We start from the raw sequence: 14,263 nt of genomic DNA, 5'->3' as shown, positions 1-14,263 counted from the left end.
CTTGCCATGCCATTCCCACCTGGCGCCTCAGTTGGACCAGCGTTCGTGCTGGACGTGCAGACCGCGTGAGACGACGCTTCATCCAGTCCCAAACATGCTCAATGGGGGACAGATCCGGAGATCTTGCTGGCCAGGGTAGTTGACTTACACCTTCTAGAGCACGTTGGGTGGCACGGGATACATGCGGACGTGCATTGTCCTGTTGGAACAGCAAGTTCCCTTGCCGGTCTAGGAATGGTAGAACGATGGGTTCGATGACGGTTTGGATGTACCGTGCACTATTCAGTGTCCCCTCGACGATCACCAGTGGTGTACGGCCAGTGTAGGAGATCGCTCCCCACACCATGATGCCGGGTGTTGGCCCTGTGTGCCTCGGTCGTATGCAGTCCTGATTGTGGCGCTCACCTGCACGGCGCCAAACACGCATACGACCATCATTGGCACCAAGGCAGAAGCGACTCTCATCGCTGAAGACGACACGTCTCCATTCGTCCCTCCATTCACGCCTGTCGCGACACCACTGGAGGCGGGCTGCACGATGTTGGGGCGTGAGCGGAAGACGTCCTAACGGTGTGCGGGACCGTAGCCCAGCTTCATGGAGACGGTTGCGAATGGTCCTCGCCGATACCCCAGGAGCAACAGTGTCCCTAATTTGCTGGGAAGTGGCGGTGCGGTCCCCTACGGCACTGCGTAGGATCCTACGGTCTTGGCGTGCATCCGTGCGTCGCTGCGGTCCGGTCCCAGGTCGACGGGCACGTGCACCTTCCGCCGACCACTGGCGACAACATCGATGTACTGTGGAGAACTCACGCCCCACGTGTTGAGCAATTCGGCGGTACGTCCACCCGGCCTCCCGCACGCCCACTATACGCCCTCGCTCAAAGTCCGTCAACTGCACATACGGTTCACGTCCACGCTGTCGCGGCATGCTACCAGTGTTAAAGACTGCGATGGAGCTCCGTATGCCACGGCAAACTGGCTGACACTGACGGCGGCGGTACACAAATGCTGCGCAGCTAGCGCCATTCGACGGCCAACACCGCGGTGCCTGGTGTGTCCGCTGTGCCGTGCGTGTGATCATTGCTTGTACAGCCCTCTCGCAGTGTCCGGAGCAAGTATGGTGGGTCTGACACACCGGTGTCAGTGTGTTCTTTTTTCCGTTTCCAGGAGTGTATGAAGAAGCAACTGAGGCATAAAGTATTGAATGTGGAGGGATTCCAGGGTAGGAGGGCGCTGATAACCCCACTGCTGAGCGCTCATAAGCACTAAACACACTCAAGGCAGGAGAGTGAAAAAAAATAAAAAACAGTGGTCAGAGACGGGAGTGAAAAACACTGTGTACATATGAAAAAGTACTGGAAGAAAGCAAAAGAAAATAACGTCGAGTAAGGAACTGAAATTGGCACGAGGTCTTTTATAAACCGAGAAGAAAAAAATAATGTGACATTATGATAAATTACTGAGTATGGGTGGAGAGTGACACACTTGCAGGAATCGTCACGGAATTCGTCTGAAATGAATTGCGAGACCTCGAAGAACACAAGTCAGGTGGGTTTCCACAATCGTCCGAGGCGGCACGGGAACCGCCTGTTGCGATCATCCCGTACGACGCCTCGCTCTGCTTACGAGGGGATTAGTTCGCTGCACGGCAGTAGGAATTAATACGCCGGCGGCCGCTTCGCTACCTCGCTGCTGCAGCCTGCAACAGCGTGGAACGAGATGGTCTAAGCGCGGTCAATAAACCGGCAGGAAAAGCGGCGGGCGGAATGTCGCAGAAATGGCTACTCACGTCCGAATCACCCCTTTAACCAGCTATAGAGCTGCTTAACAGGAATTTTGTGGCACCTCTCAGGAACAAGTGGCCCCGAGCTCTCTGAGAGCACAAATGACGCCTGTTACGACTGCTCGCCCAGTGAACCCGGTGATTCAGCACCTCTGCCGATCTGCCGGGTCATTTTTCGTCAAGGAAACCCTCTCATTGGACACATCTTACAGGATTTAGTTTCAGGTGGTGTACACGGTACAGGCTGTACACACTGAGTCGGGTAAGAAGCAATCCCCTACTTATTACGAGTTGTCGAAACAAGCGGATTGAAGGGGGCGGTCAAAATAAAAGTGGCCACGAAATGATTCATGCACGCGAAGATAGGCAATCTATCCTTCACCAGTTTGGTTGCCAATCTTAAGGTGCATGAAAAATTTCTAGGCCAGTTTAATTTTGACGACCATGTGGTACGCAGAGGGGTACGTAACGCTCTTGTACGTTTAAGCCTTGAACACTGCTGCTTGCAAAAAATGGTTCAAATGGCTCTGAGCACTATGGGACTTAACGTCTGAGGTCATCAGTCCCCTAGAACTTGGAACTACTTAAACCTAACTAACCTAAGGACAGCACACACATCCATGCCCGAGGCAGGATTCGAACCTGCGACCGTAGCGGTCGCCCGGTTCCAGACTGAGGCGCCTAGAACCGCTCGGCCATCCCGGCCGACTGCTGCTTGCACAGTGCGTCGATCTCGACGTCCGTGTGTACCGTGCGGATGTCAACAACTGGGTCTGCGAGTGTGGGGATGTTCCACATGTTACTGCTGAAGGCAGCGGCACACCACCGACGGATTGTGCCTGACATGTGTAGCAGTCCGTCGACACGTTCATCCAGCTTGCTGCAGGCCTACAATGTGACCTAAGTCACACGGCTCAAGCTGTTCAACAGCTGTTTGTACTCTTCGGTGATACATGGTTGTACCATGTTACCAAGTACCTCAGTATACAGGGTGGTCCATTGATAGTGACCAGGCCAAATATCTCACAAATAAGTATCAAACGAAAAAACTACAAAGAACGAAACTCGTCTAGCTTGAAGGGGAAAACCAGATGGCGCTATGGTTGGCCCGCTAGACGGCGTTGCCATAGGTCAAACGGATATCAACGGCGTTTTTTTTTTAATAGGAACACCCATTTTTATTACATATTCGTGTAGTACGTAAAGGAATATGAATGTTTTAGTAGGACCACTTTTTCGCTCTGTGATAGATGGCGCTGCAATAGTCACAAACGTATAAGTACGTGGTATCACGTAACATTCCGCCAGTGGGGACGGTAATTGCTTCGTGATACATTACCCGTGTTAAAATGGACCGTTTACCAATTGCGGAAAAGGTCGATATCGTGTCGATGTATGGCTATTGTGATCAAAATGCCCAACGGGAGTGTGGAGTGTGCTATGTATGCTGCTCGGTATCCTGGACGACATCATCCAAGTGTCCGTACCGTTCGCCGGATAGTTACATTATTTAAGGAAACAGGAAGTGTTCAGCCACATGTGAAACGTCAACCACGACCTGCAACAAATGATGATGCCCAAGTAGGTCTTTTAGCTGCTGTCGCGGCTAATCCGCACATCAGTAGCAGACAAACTGCGCGAGAATCGGGAATCTTAAAAACGTCAGTGCTGAGAATGCTACATCAACATCGATTGCACCCATACCATATTTCTATGCGCCAGGAATTGTATGGCGACGATTTTGAACGTCGTGAACAGTTCTGCCACTGAGCACAAGAGAAATTACGGGGCGATGAAAGATTTTTTGTACGCGTTCTATTTAGTGACGAAGCATCATTCAGCAACAGCGGTAACGTAAACCGGCATAATATGCACTATTGGGCAACGGAAAATCCACGATGGCTGCGACAAGTGGAACATAGCGACCTTGGCGGGTTAATGTATGGTGCGGCATTATCGGAGGATGGCAATCTAAATGGTGCAATGCACGCTGATTTCTTACGTAATGTTCTACCGATGTTACTACAAGATGTTTCACTGCATGACAGAATAGCGATGTACTTCCAACATGATGGATGTCCGGCACATAGCTCGCGAGCGGTTGAAGCGGTATTGAATAGTATATTTCATGACAGGTGGATTGGTCGTCGAAGCACCATACCGTGGCCCGCACGTTCACGGGATCTGACGTCCACGGATTTATTTCTGTGGGGAAAGTTGAAGGATATTTGCTATCATTATCCACTGACCACGCCTGACAACATGCATCAGCGCATTGTCAGTGCATGTGCGAACATTACGGAAGGCGAACTAGTCGCTGTTGAGAGAAATGTCATTACACGTATTGCCAAATGCATTGAGGTTAACGGACATCATTTTGAGCATTTATTGCATTAATGTCGCATTTACAGGTAATCACGCTGTAACAGCATGCGTTCTCAGAAATGATAAGTTCACAAAGGTATATGTATCACATTGGAACAACTGAAATAAAATGTTCAAACTTACCTAAGTTCTGTATTTTAATTTAAAAAACCTACCTGTTACCAACCTTTCGTCTAAAATTGTGAACCATATGTTTGTGACAATTACAGCGCCATCTATCACAAAGCGAAAAAAGTGGTCCAACTAAAACATTCATATTTCTTTACGTACTACATGAATATGTAATAAAAAATGGGGGTTCCTATTTTTAAAAACGTAGTTGATATCCGTTTTACCTATGGCAGCGCCATCTAGCGGGCCAACCATAGCGCCATCTGGTTTCCCCATTCAAGGTAGACCAGTTTCGTTCTTTGTAGTTTTTTCGTTTCACGCTTATTTCGTGAGATATTTCGCCCGGTCACGATCAGTGGACCATCCTGTATACCTATTACACACATTATATCCCCGCGCCACGGATCACATTACTTGAGGATATTGCTTTTTATTCCCTGCAGTGTATAAGTCTTCTTTCAAACTTCTTAGTTGGATATACTCCTATCTTTGATTATTTCCATTCTCCACAGGATCTTCCCCTTTTTCTACTGTAAGGAGGTTGTCAAGAAAGTACTTCTATCGGCCGTCGTTCATCCCCTAATCCCATCACACGCCCGTATCATTTTGAATGCCGTTCTTCCAGCTCTTCAGCGTCGTACGTGGTAGTTATCATTCGCTTACTGATCTCTTTATTTTGGACGAACTCTAGCAATGAAACACTACAACTTCTTCTCAAAAATTTAAACTGCACGCTTAGAGTCTTCTCCTGAATCGTTTTGTCACTGCCCAGGGTTCAACTAAATATAAACAAGTGCCTCGTAGTATTGATTTATAAAACCTTTTCTGTGTTGTTATTTTATCTGACTAGAGGATGGAGTTCATCCTCCTACTTGCTTGTTTAGCTTGTATTATCCTGTGCCTTATTTCTCGTTTACCGTAACTCTGACCTGAGATTATAACGCCTGGGTGTTTATACTTTTGACACGCCTTAACAGTTTTTCCATCATCATACAGTCACGTTGTTTATCTCCTATACAATTACGTTTTGTTTCGGAAAAAATTGTTGTTGGTACGATCTCATTGTATGTTTCTATGATTTTCTTGATCACGTACTCTGTATCATTAGCCAGCCGCTGTGACTGAGCGGTTCTACGATCTTCAGTCTGGAACCTCGCGACCGCTACGGTCGCAGGTTCGAATCCTGCCTCGGGCATGGATGTGTGTGATGTCCTTAGGTTAGTTAGGTTTAAGTAGTTCTAAGTTCTAGGGGACTGATGACCTCACATGTTAAGTCCCATAGTGCTCAGAGTGATTTGAACCACCTGTATGATAGTCATCTGCAGCCATTACTATTGGATCGTCGACGAACTCATTAGGTAATCGCCACCTAAGCCTTGTCCCATTTCTTCACACTTTCTCATCTACTCTTTAAAAATTTCGTCCACATATTATTTAAACAGAGTGGGTTTTATGCAGCATCCTTGTCTAAATCTTTGGTTGGTGGTACTGCTCGGGAGATCTCTTTTCCTATTTCAGTTCTTGTCCTTAATGCTCGTAAACTTTTTTTACTTGCACCACTATAGGGGACTGCCTTTTTCTTCTTTTTTCCAAGATCCGCCCGATCGCTAAATTAAAACCACAAGGAAATAGGTGTTGCGCAGTGTTTACAGCATGCCTGTCGATCGCGTCACCTCGCGCTTGTTAGTTCTGAGACATGGACTCCTGGTTGGTATCAGTCAGGTTGGTATCCCACGCCTGTCCAGGGCGTCACCAGGTACGTCTTCCCAGGCCATCGCGGTTCACTTCGATGCTGGACTAACCACTGAAGACAATTCTACTGCAGTTAGTGATATTCCAGGCCGCAGACGTGTCTCGATACTCCCTGGACAGGATACCAACCCGACTATCGGCCACCATAGTTCTCGACGACCAGCGGGACGCCTTAGTGCTCACCAGTATGTCGACGATTCTCTACGCCTCGTTTCGTTACCCTTCGCTGAAAGCCGTCCTGTCTTTACATTTCACTAACATAACGCTCACCCACACACGACGGAAATTTCTATTGACTGTATTCGTGATTACCAACCCCTACCTTGGCCGGCAAGCTCGCCAGACCTCTCTCCAATCAAGAACATTTGGAGCGTTATGGATAGGGCGGTCCAAACATCTCGGGACTTCAAGATTTAACAGGACAGTTGGACAGAATCTGGCACGATATCCATCACGAGGACATCCTGTAACTCTCTTAATCAAGAGCAAGCCAATACGCTTCTTGCTTAAGTGCCAGAAGTGGATCGGCGTATAACTGATTTGCTTAATTTTGGAAGCTCTATCCGTTGAATAAATCATCTACTTTCTCTGAAACAGTATTGATCTGGTTGTCTGTAAATGTACATCGCATCTACCGATTTCCGTCTCATTCAGAAAATGTCTCCGTTCTGCGCAGGTATTTCCGTTTTCTTAGAGTGTAAATTCTCTAGTGATACCGTGTCATGCTCGTTTTGAAATCTATGATATGGGTGTCTCTCCTACATCTACATGGGTTCTTTGCAAATCACACTTAAGTGCCTGGCAGAGGGTTCATCGAACCACCTTCACAATAATTCTCTATTATTCCAATCTAGTACAGCGCGCGGAAAAAAGAACATCTACAGCGACAACTGTAAAAAATCCACTCTCTCGCGTTATAGAACGGCGTGCCCCGGACGCATTTCGTGGAGACGGACGCCAGCAATGATGAGAGCAAAAGGTGCCTACAAATCCTGTCGTTGCACCACGCACTGTTCTACGACAATTCACCAAGCAGACGCTCACGCCTTGTTGTGCTGTTTCCTTTGCGGGCAATGAGTGCATCTGCCTTCGACACAGGAAACATTACACGTTTGTATATCTTTCCGTGCGTCGTCTGATTTCCCTTATTTTAATGTGATGATCGATTCTCCATATGTAGGTCGGCGTCAACAAAATATTTTCGCATTTGGAGGAGAAAATTGGTTATTGGAACTTCGTGAGAGATTTTCTCCCGTTCAGGAAAACGCCTTGGTTTTAATGACGTCCATCCCAAATCCTGTATCATTTCAGTGACACTCTCTCCTATTACGCGATAAGACAAAGCGTGCTGCTCTTCTTTGAACTTTCTCGATGTACTCCATGAATCATATCTGGTAAGAATCCCACACCGCGCAGCAGTATTCTAAAAGAGGACGGACAGTCGTAGTGCAGGCAGTCTCCTTAGTAGATCTGATTACGTTTTCTAAGTGTCCTGCAAATAAAACGCAGTCTTTGGTGAGCCTTCCCCATAACATTTTCTATGCGTTCCTTCAAATGTCAATTGTTCGTATTTGTAATTCCTAAGTATTTAGTTGAATTTACGGCCTTTAGATTTGACTGATTTATCGTCTACCCGAAGTTTAACGGATTCCTTTTAGTACTCATGTGCATGACTTCACACTTTTCGTTATTTAGGGTCAATTGCCAATTCTAGCACGATACAGATATCTTTTCTAAATCGTTTTGCCATTTGTTTTGATCTTCTGAGGACTTTACTAGACGATAAACGACAGCATCACTTGCAAACAACCTAAGACGGCTGCTCAGACTGTCTCCTACATCGTTTTGTATACGCAAGGAATAGCAAAGAGCCATAGCACTACCTTGGGAAACGCCAGAAATCACTTCTGTTTTACTCGATGACTTTCCGTCAGTTACTACGAACTGTGACCTCTCTGATAGGATATTACGGACCCAGTCACATAACTGAGACGATATTCCATAAGCACCCAATTTTACTACAAAACGCTTCTGTGGTACAGTCTCAAAAGCAGTTTGGAAATCTAGAAATACGGAATCAATTTGTAATCGCTTGTCAGTAGCACTCAACACTTCGTGCGTGTAAAGAGCTAGTTGTGTTTCGCAAGAACGATGTTTTCTAAATGCGTGATGACTGTATTTCAATCTCTTCGAGGTAATTCATAATATTCGAACATAAAAAAGTTCCAAAATCCTGCTCCATATCCACATTAAAGATATGGGCCTGTAATTTAGTGGATTATTCCTTCTCCCTTTCTGTAGTATTGGTGTGACCTGTGCAACTTTCCACTCTTTCGGTACGGATCTTTCGTCGGGCGAACGGTTGTATATGATTGTTAAGTATAGTGCTAGTGTATCAGCACACTCTGAAAGCAACCTAACTGGTGTACAGTCTGGACCGGAAGACTTACGTTTGTTAAATGTTTCTCTTGCTAAGTTCTTTTTTCAGTTGCTACTGTCTACACACGGTCGGTCTGCGGTTTAGCCACTCTGTTCATCTCCTATTATAATTTTATTCTGCAGCCGCGCGGGGTGGCCGTGTGGTCTCAGGTGCCTTGCCACGGTTCGCGCGGTTCCCCCCGTCGGAGGTTCGAGTCCTCCCTTGGGCATGGGTGTGTGTGTTGTCCTTAGCGAAGTTAAAGTTGGATTAAGTGGTGTGTAAGCCTAGGGACCGATGACGTCAGTAGTTTGGCCCCGTAGAACTTAGCACAAATTTCTACCATACAGAATCCCCACTGATGCTGTAATGCTAATGCTGCTCTAATTTTATAAGGGCGTTCAAAAGGAAACGTGCCGGAGGCGTAATTACAGAAACCAGTACCTGTATGTTAGAAGTATTGACCCTGGCTGTTGAGACACTTGTCCTACTGTGAGACAAGGCGGTGAATGGCTGTCTCATAAAATTCCCAGGGCCGCGATGTTACCAGTTCCGCACGAGGTCCGGACTGTATGGAGGGTGGCCGAGAACCTCCCATTTGAATTTGTGCAGCAGTGCCGCGACTGTGTTGGCCGTATGAGGCTTCGCACTGTCGTGGAGCAGAAGGACCCAGCGGGTGTGACTGCCTGGTCGTTTTGATTTGATCGCTTGGCGAAGGGTGGTCAAGGTTTGCGAGTAACACTGGGCATTCATTGTTGTCCCGTGCTGCAGGAAATGAATCAGAAGGGGGCCATCTTGGTCAAAGAAGAACGTCAGCATAACCTTTCCTGCACTCGCGTGAACGGCGTTGGCTTTTTTTGGTGGTGGTGACCCTGGATGCTTCCACTGGATACTTTGTCGTTTTGATTCTGGTTCGATGTGATGACACCATGACTCATGTCCAGCCACGACTCGTGCCAGGAACGCGTTCCCTTGCCGTGCACAGCGCTGCAGATGAGCAAGACATTGGGCCATTCGACATGCTTCCTGGTGTGGTTGAGGACTGTGGGGCACCCATTGGGCACACACTTTGCGCATGTGCAGTCGTTCCTTCTTGATGGTTTTGAACACTTCCAACGCTCAATCCGACCACGGCGGCTATGGCTTTCACGTCACTCGGCGGTCCTGGCTAATGAGTGCATCCACCAGCTGGACGGTGTCATCGGTAATGCAGTGTGGTGCTCCAGGCCGTGCATCATCGGCTAACGACACCCGCCCTCCCCTGAAGCACGTGTGCCACGCCTTGACCCTTGCAAGGGACATGCAGTGTTCGCCATACACTAGTGGCATTCGTCGATGAATGACCAGTCCTCCTGTTAATCAGACACCATTACTGGATATCCAACTGGAACACAGTTGACGATTAACTGGCACCACGCAGGAAAGCCGTACCGTACACTACATGCAGACAAGCTCCACACGCCCCCCACAACTTGAGATGATCTATGGCCGATCTCCCACTGACGATCCTGATTGTTCCAGGAATGCAGCGGCTGCAGAAAACTCGGATACATCGCCATCGCTTGCCACGGTAATGATGCATGTTACCCATTCTAACAAACCCAGCCTTGCATGAACTATCGTAGCTAGTAAGTCACTACTGCTCTTACTACCCATCCCACTGTCGCAGAGGTTTGTTTCCCACGGCACGAGCCTTGGCACTTTTTTCCCCTCTGCTCTTCAAATTGCTACCGTCATTCCCGTTTCGTTCACCATCTATCACCTGATGGACCGTGTTAATGCGTAGTCTTACCCAGACGCACGGATAACATCACAGCCCAGCATCCTGTGATCCACCTATTAGATAACTAACATGTTGACAGAGGTGACAGTAGAACTTTTGGTCTGGTCACCACGTTGGTGCGGGCGTGGAGGGGCTCCATCTCTTTTGACCAGTCCTCCTGCTCCTTCCGCTGTCAGAAAACGAACAACACCTCTTTGCTCTTCTTTTGACGCCTCCATGTCGCTATTTGCAATTCGCTTGTCTGGGTTGGACGACTGATTCATGCTGTTGCTAGCTCTGTATAGTCACGTGACGTGCACGCGTGAACTCTAGCGACGGGCTGTGAATTTCCACGCTCTGGTCGGAACCACACTTCGTTACACACCCCACGATATTATCCCCTCCCCTGCCCCCCCCCCCCCCCCCCGGTGACCGGGTTGCGCATTCCAGACTCCGTTCTTTTTGAACGCCAATTATAGTAATCTTTTTGGCCCCTTGCTTATGAAATGCCATCAAGTACGCTTGGAAAAAAGCTGTTAATCATGATACACGCTGTAACCTCCGCAGCTTACCTGAGGTGTGAAAACAGCGTTAGAACGTAATGTTAAATTCCGTAAACTGGAGTCGTAGGGCGTGCTGCAGAGTGTGTTTTGGATACGGATAGCTGACCGTAGCTTCTGTTCCCTGTTATGCCAGCAGCACTTTTATCTCGGCGCCTCGTAGGACGCCGTGAACGGACGGTAAATATTCCCGGTGGAGCCAGCCGCTCCGCCGTAAATCGCCGGCACAGCCCCTGATGGCGCGCCGCACCTGCGGATAAGTGCGGGCCGGAGCCGGCGGCAGATAGCGCCAACTGGGTCAGCCGCCGCCGGCGCTTTACGGCGAGCGTGGCGCCGCGCCGCGCGCCCGTTTTAATATCGCCCGCGGCGGCGGCGTAGCTGATTACCTCCCCCATCCGCCCCCGACCGCGCCGTGCATACAGCCACCGGTATTACGCGGAACCCATCCGACAGCCACGAGGCGCAGCGCTCACCTACACGTGTAATCCGCCGGATTGCCTGTAGCACTCGTGTCATCTGTGTAATGTACCACCTGCGACGTAAACATCTGCAGAATTGAACCCCTTGGGACGCTGTTCTTTATTTTATTATTTCTCTGTACACAACAAAAGTTATTTTTTCCACTGATTTATCGCCAGTAACGTAATCGGCTGTTTATGGTCGATACGTTACATTTATCAACTTTCAGGGTTAGCCACCCCTCTCTGTACCATCGCCGACCAACTACAGGTCTCCTTGGATTTCGGCAGTCTTTTGACGTCGCAATCTTCCTGTTACACAAAAACACACTTCACGGAGATTTCGGCATTACACACTACACCATCTACAGATATTGTAAACAGTAACGGCACTATAACAACTCCTTTGGCGTACTCCGTACATGTCTCCCGGCGTGTCGAGTTGTATCTGCAAGTGTTCACCAGTGCCGGTGGACATTTATAATCTGAGAAGAGATAAAAGAGGAAGTTTAGCAAGTTGGGCTCTTGAATTGAACAGAACTTTTCTGAAACAACCAAATGTTCTGCAGTGTTCGTACAGCGATGGTGAAGCTGCGCTTGCCCGAGACTGTATAGTCGAACTGCAGGGATGACGTCGTTGAGTAAACAATTGCTTACGAAACGAAAGCGCACCATTCCAGATTTCCTATCTGTGACACATCCAGACCCGAGCGGCTCTGTTTTTCAATGAGTGGAAGAAGGTTTTCCAGACCACGTTCTCCAAAGACAATTTCAAGTTCTCCGTAACTTGCCGGCCAGTCCAGCCGAGCTGTTCTGGGCGCTTCAGTCTGGAACCGCGCGACCGCTATGGTAGCAGGTTCGAATCCTGCCTCGGGCATTGATGTGTGTGATGTCCTTAGGTTAGTTAGGTTTAAGTAGTTCTAGGGGACTGAAGACCTCAGATGTTAAGTCCCATAGTGCTCAGAGCCATTTGAACCATTTGAATTTCTCCGTAACTCGAGCAAAACTGATGGTAAAAATTGCACTTTGTTTTGTCATCTTTGTGACCTTACCTTAAATAATTAACATACAAGACCAGTTGCTCTCTGTCCCCAGTCTCTTTCACTTAAGCTTCTTTCTCTTTTCGTTTTTCAATCAATCATGCAACTTTCTTTCCCCACCTGTTCATCACTTGTCTTCCTCTTCTTTTTCTGGCGTTCATTAGTGCCAGTAACCTGACTTTAACACTATGGAACTGTAATTTTATTAACTGCTGTGTTTTTGATGAACTAGTTACGACTGTTCCTTTTCCCTTGTGTAGATACAGCCACTACTGTTTTCCAGTATTTGTGTTGTAGATATTTCTCTGTTGTGTCCCACATTATATATTTGTCATTTTGCAGCAAGTGTGCGGTTACGAATATAATCTAAACCATGTAGGTGACCTTTTTGGATCTAATAGAGTGCCTGGTGGCCCATATCTTGCCAGGATAAATAAATACATCAAATCTACATTAGTAATAAATCTGCAAAACTGTAGTGTCTGTTTGTTTGAATACGCTTCTCCAGAGCTACTGAACGAATTATGATGGAGTTTCCACGGGTAACTTAAGCACAGTGTAACCCTTAGTCCATCAAAATTGGGTCACGTAAAAAAAGAAATCGTAATTGAAAATTATATTTATATTAATGTTATAAATGGGAGAGTAACGCTGTCTATTACGTTTCGTGACTAACCAACTGAACCGATTTCGATGAAACTTGGTGTCGAGGTAGCTTGAAAGTACAAGATACTTATTGCTTCGAGTAATATTGTGCGAATTAGTGACAAATCTTTCCTCTTTGAAAAAGCTATTTATTCTTGACTTCTAATATTGGTGAAAATGCTTTTATTGGTTGATATGCGCTGTGTGATATGACTCAGAGTAATGAATACAGAGATTAAACAATCGTCAGTGTGTTTAATCTGTACTCCAACACTATTAACTGCATTATGTACACGTTGAATAATGTGCGGCTACTTCAGTAGCACGATACGTGGATGCGCGCTCCTGCTACGGCCTTCTGTATGCACTCCGCGGAAGCAACGCCGCGCGTGCCGACACACCCTGACGTTAGGACAAGGGAGACTGTGGAGCACATCACGGACCGTGCCTACCCGAACAGCCAGACACGTGAGGGCAGCTGACGTTATTACACATACAGTAGCTTACCTACTCACAGTCACTCATCGTAACAAAGTCACACATATGTGAGAGGAGCCACAGGTAACAATATACTCACATCAAAAAAGATTTGCATCACCTCGGTCCAGAGAGTTCCGAAATCTGCACAGAAAATTGGAATAGAGAGCAACATAAACATCACTTCCGTCATATTATTGCTCATGAAAACCACACATTGCGTGATGTGCCACCATACAGCGAGACCTTCAGAGGTGGTGGTGCAGATTGCTGTACACACCGGTATCTGTAATACCCAGTAACATGTCCTCTTGCATTCATGCATGCCTGTATTCGTCGTGGCATACTATTCACAAGTTCATCAAGGCACTGTTGGTCCAGATTGTCCCACTCCTCAACGGCGATTCGGCGTAAATCCCTCAGAGTGGTTGGTGGGTCACGTCGTCAATAAACAGTCCTTTTCAATCTATCACAGGCATGTTTCGTAGGTTTCATGTCTCGAGAACAAGCTGGTCACTCTAGTCGAGCGATGTCGTTATCCGGAAGGAAGTCATTCCCAAGATGTGCACGATGGGGGCGCGAATTGTCGTCGATGAAGACGAATGCTTCGCCAGTATGCTGCCGATATGGTCGCAGTATCGATCGGAGGATGGCATTCACGTATCGTACAGCCGTTACGGCGCCTTCCATGACCACCAGCGGCGTACGTCGGCCCCGCGTAGTGCCACCTCAAAACATCAGGGAACCTCCACCTTGCTGCACTCGCTGGACAGTGTGTCTAAGGCGTTCAGCCTGACCTGGTTGAATCCAAACACGTCTTCGACGATTCTCTGGTTGAAGGCATATGCGACACTCATCGGTGAAGAGAAGGTGG

Source organism: Schistocerca americana, chromosome 10 (genome assembly GCF_021461395.2).
Source record: "Schistocerca americana isolate TAMUIC-IGC-003095 chromosome 10, iqSchAmer2.1, whole genome shotgun sequence".
Taxonomy (NCBI): domain Eukaryota; kingdom Metazoa; phylum Arthropoda; class Insecta; order Orthoptera; family Acrididae; genus Schistocerca; species Schistocerca americana.
This window is presented reverse-complemented; position numbering follows the sequence as displayed.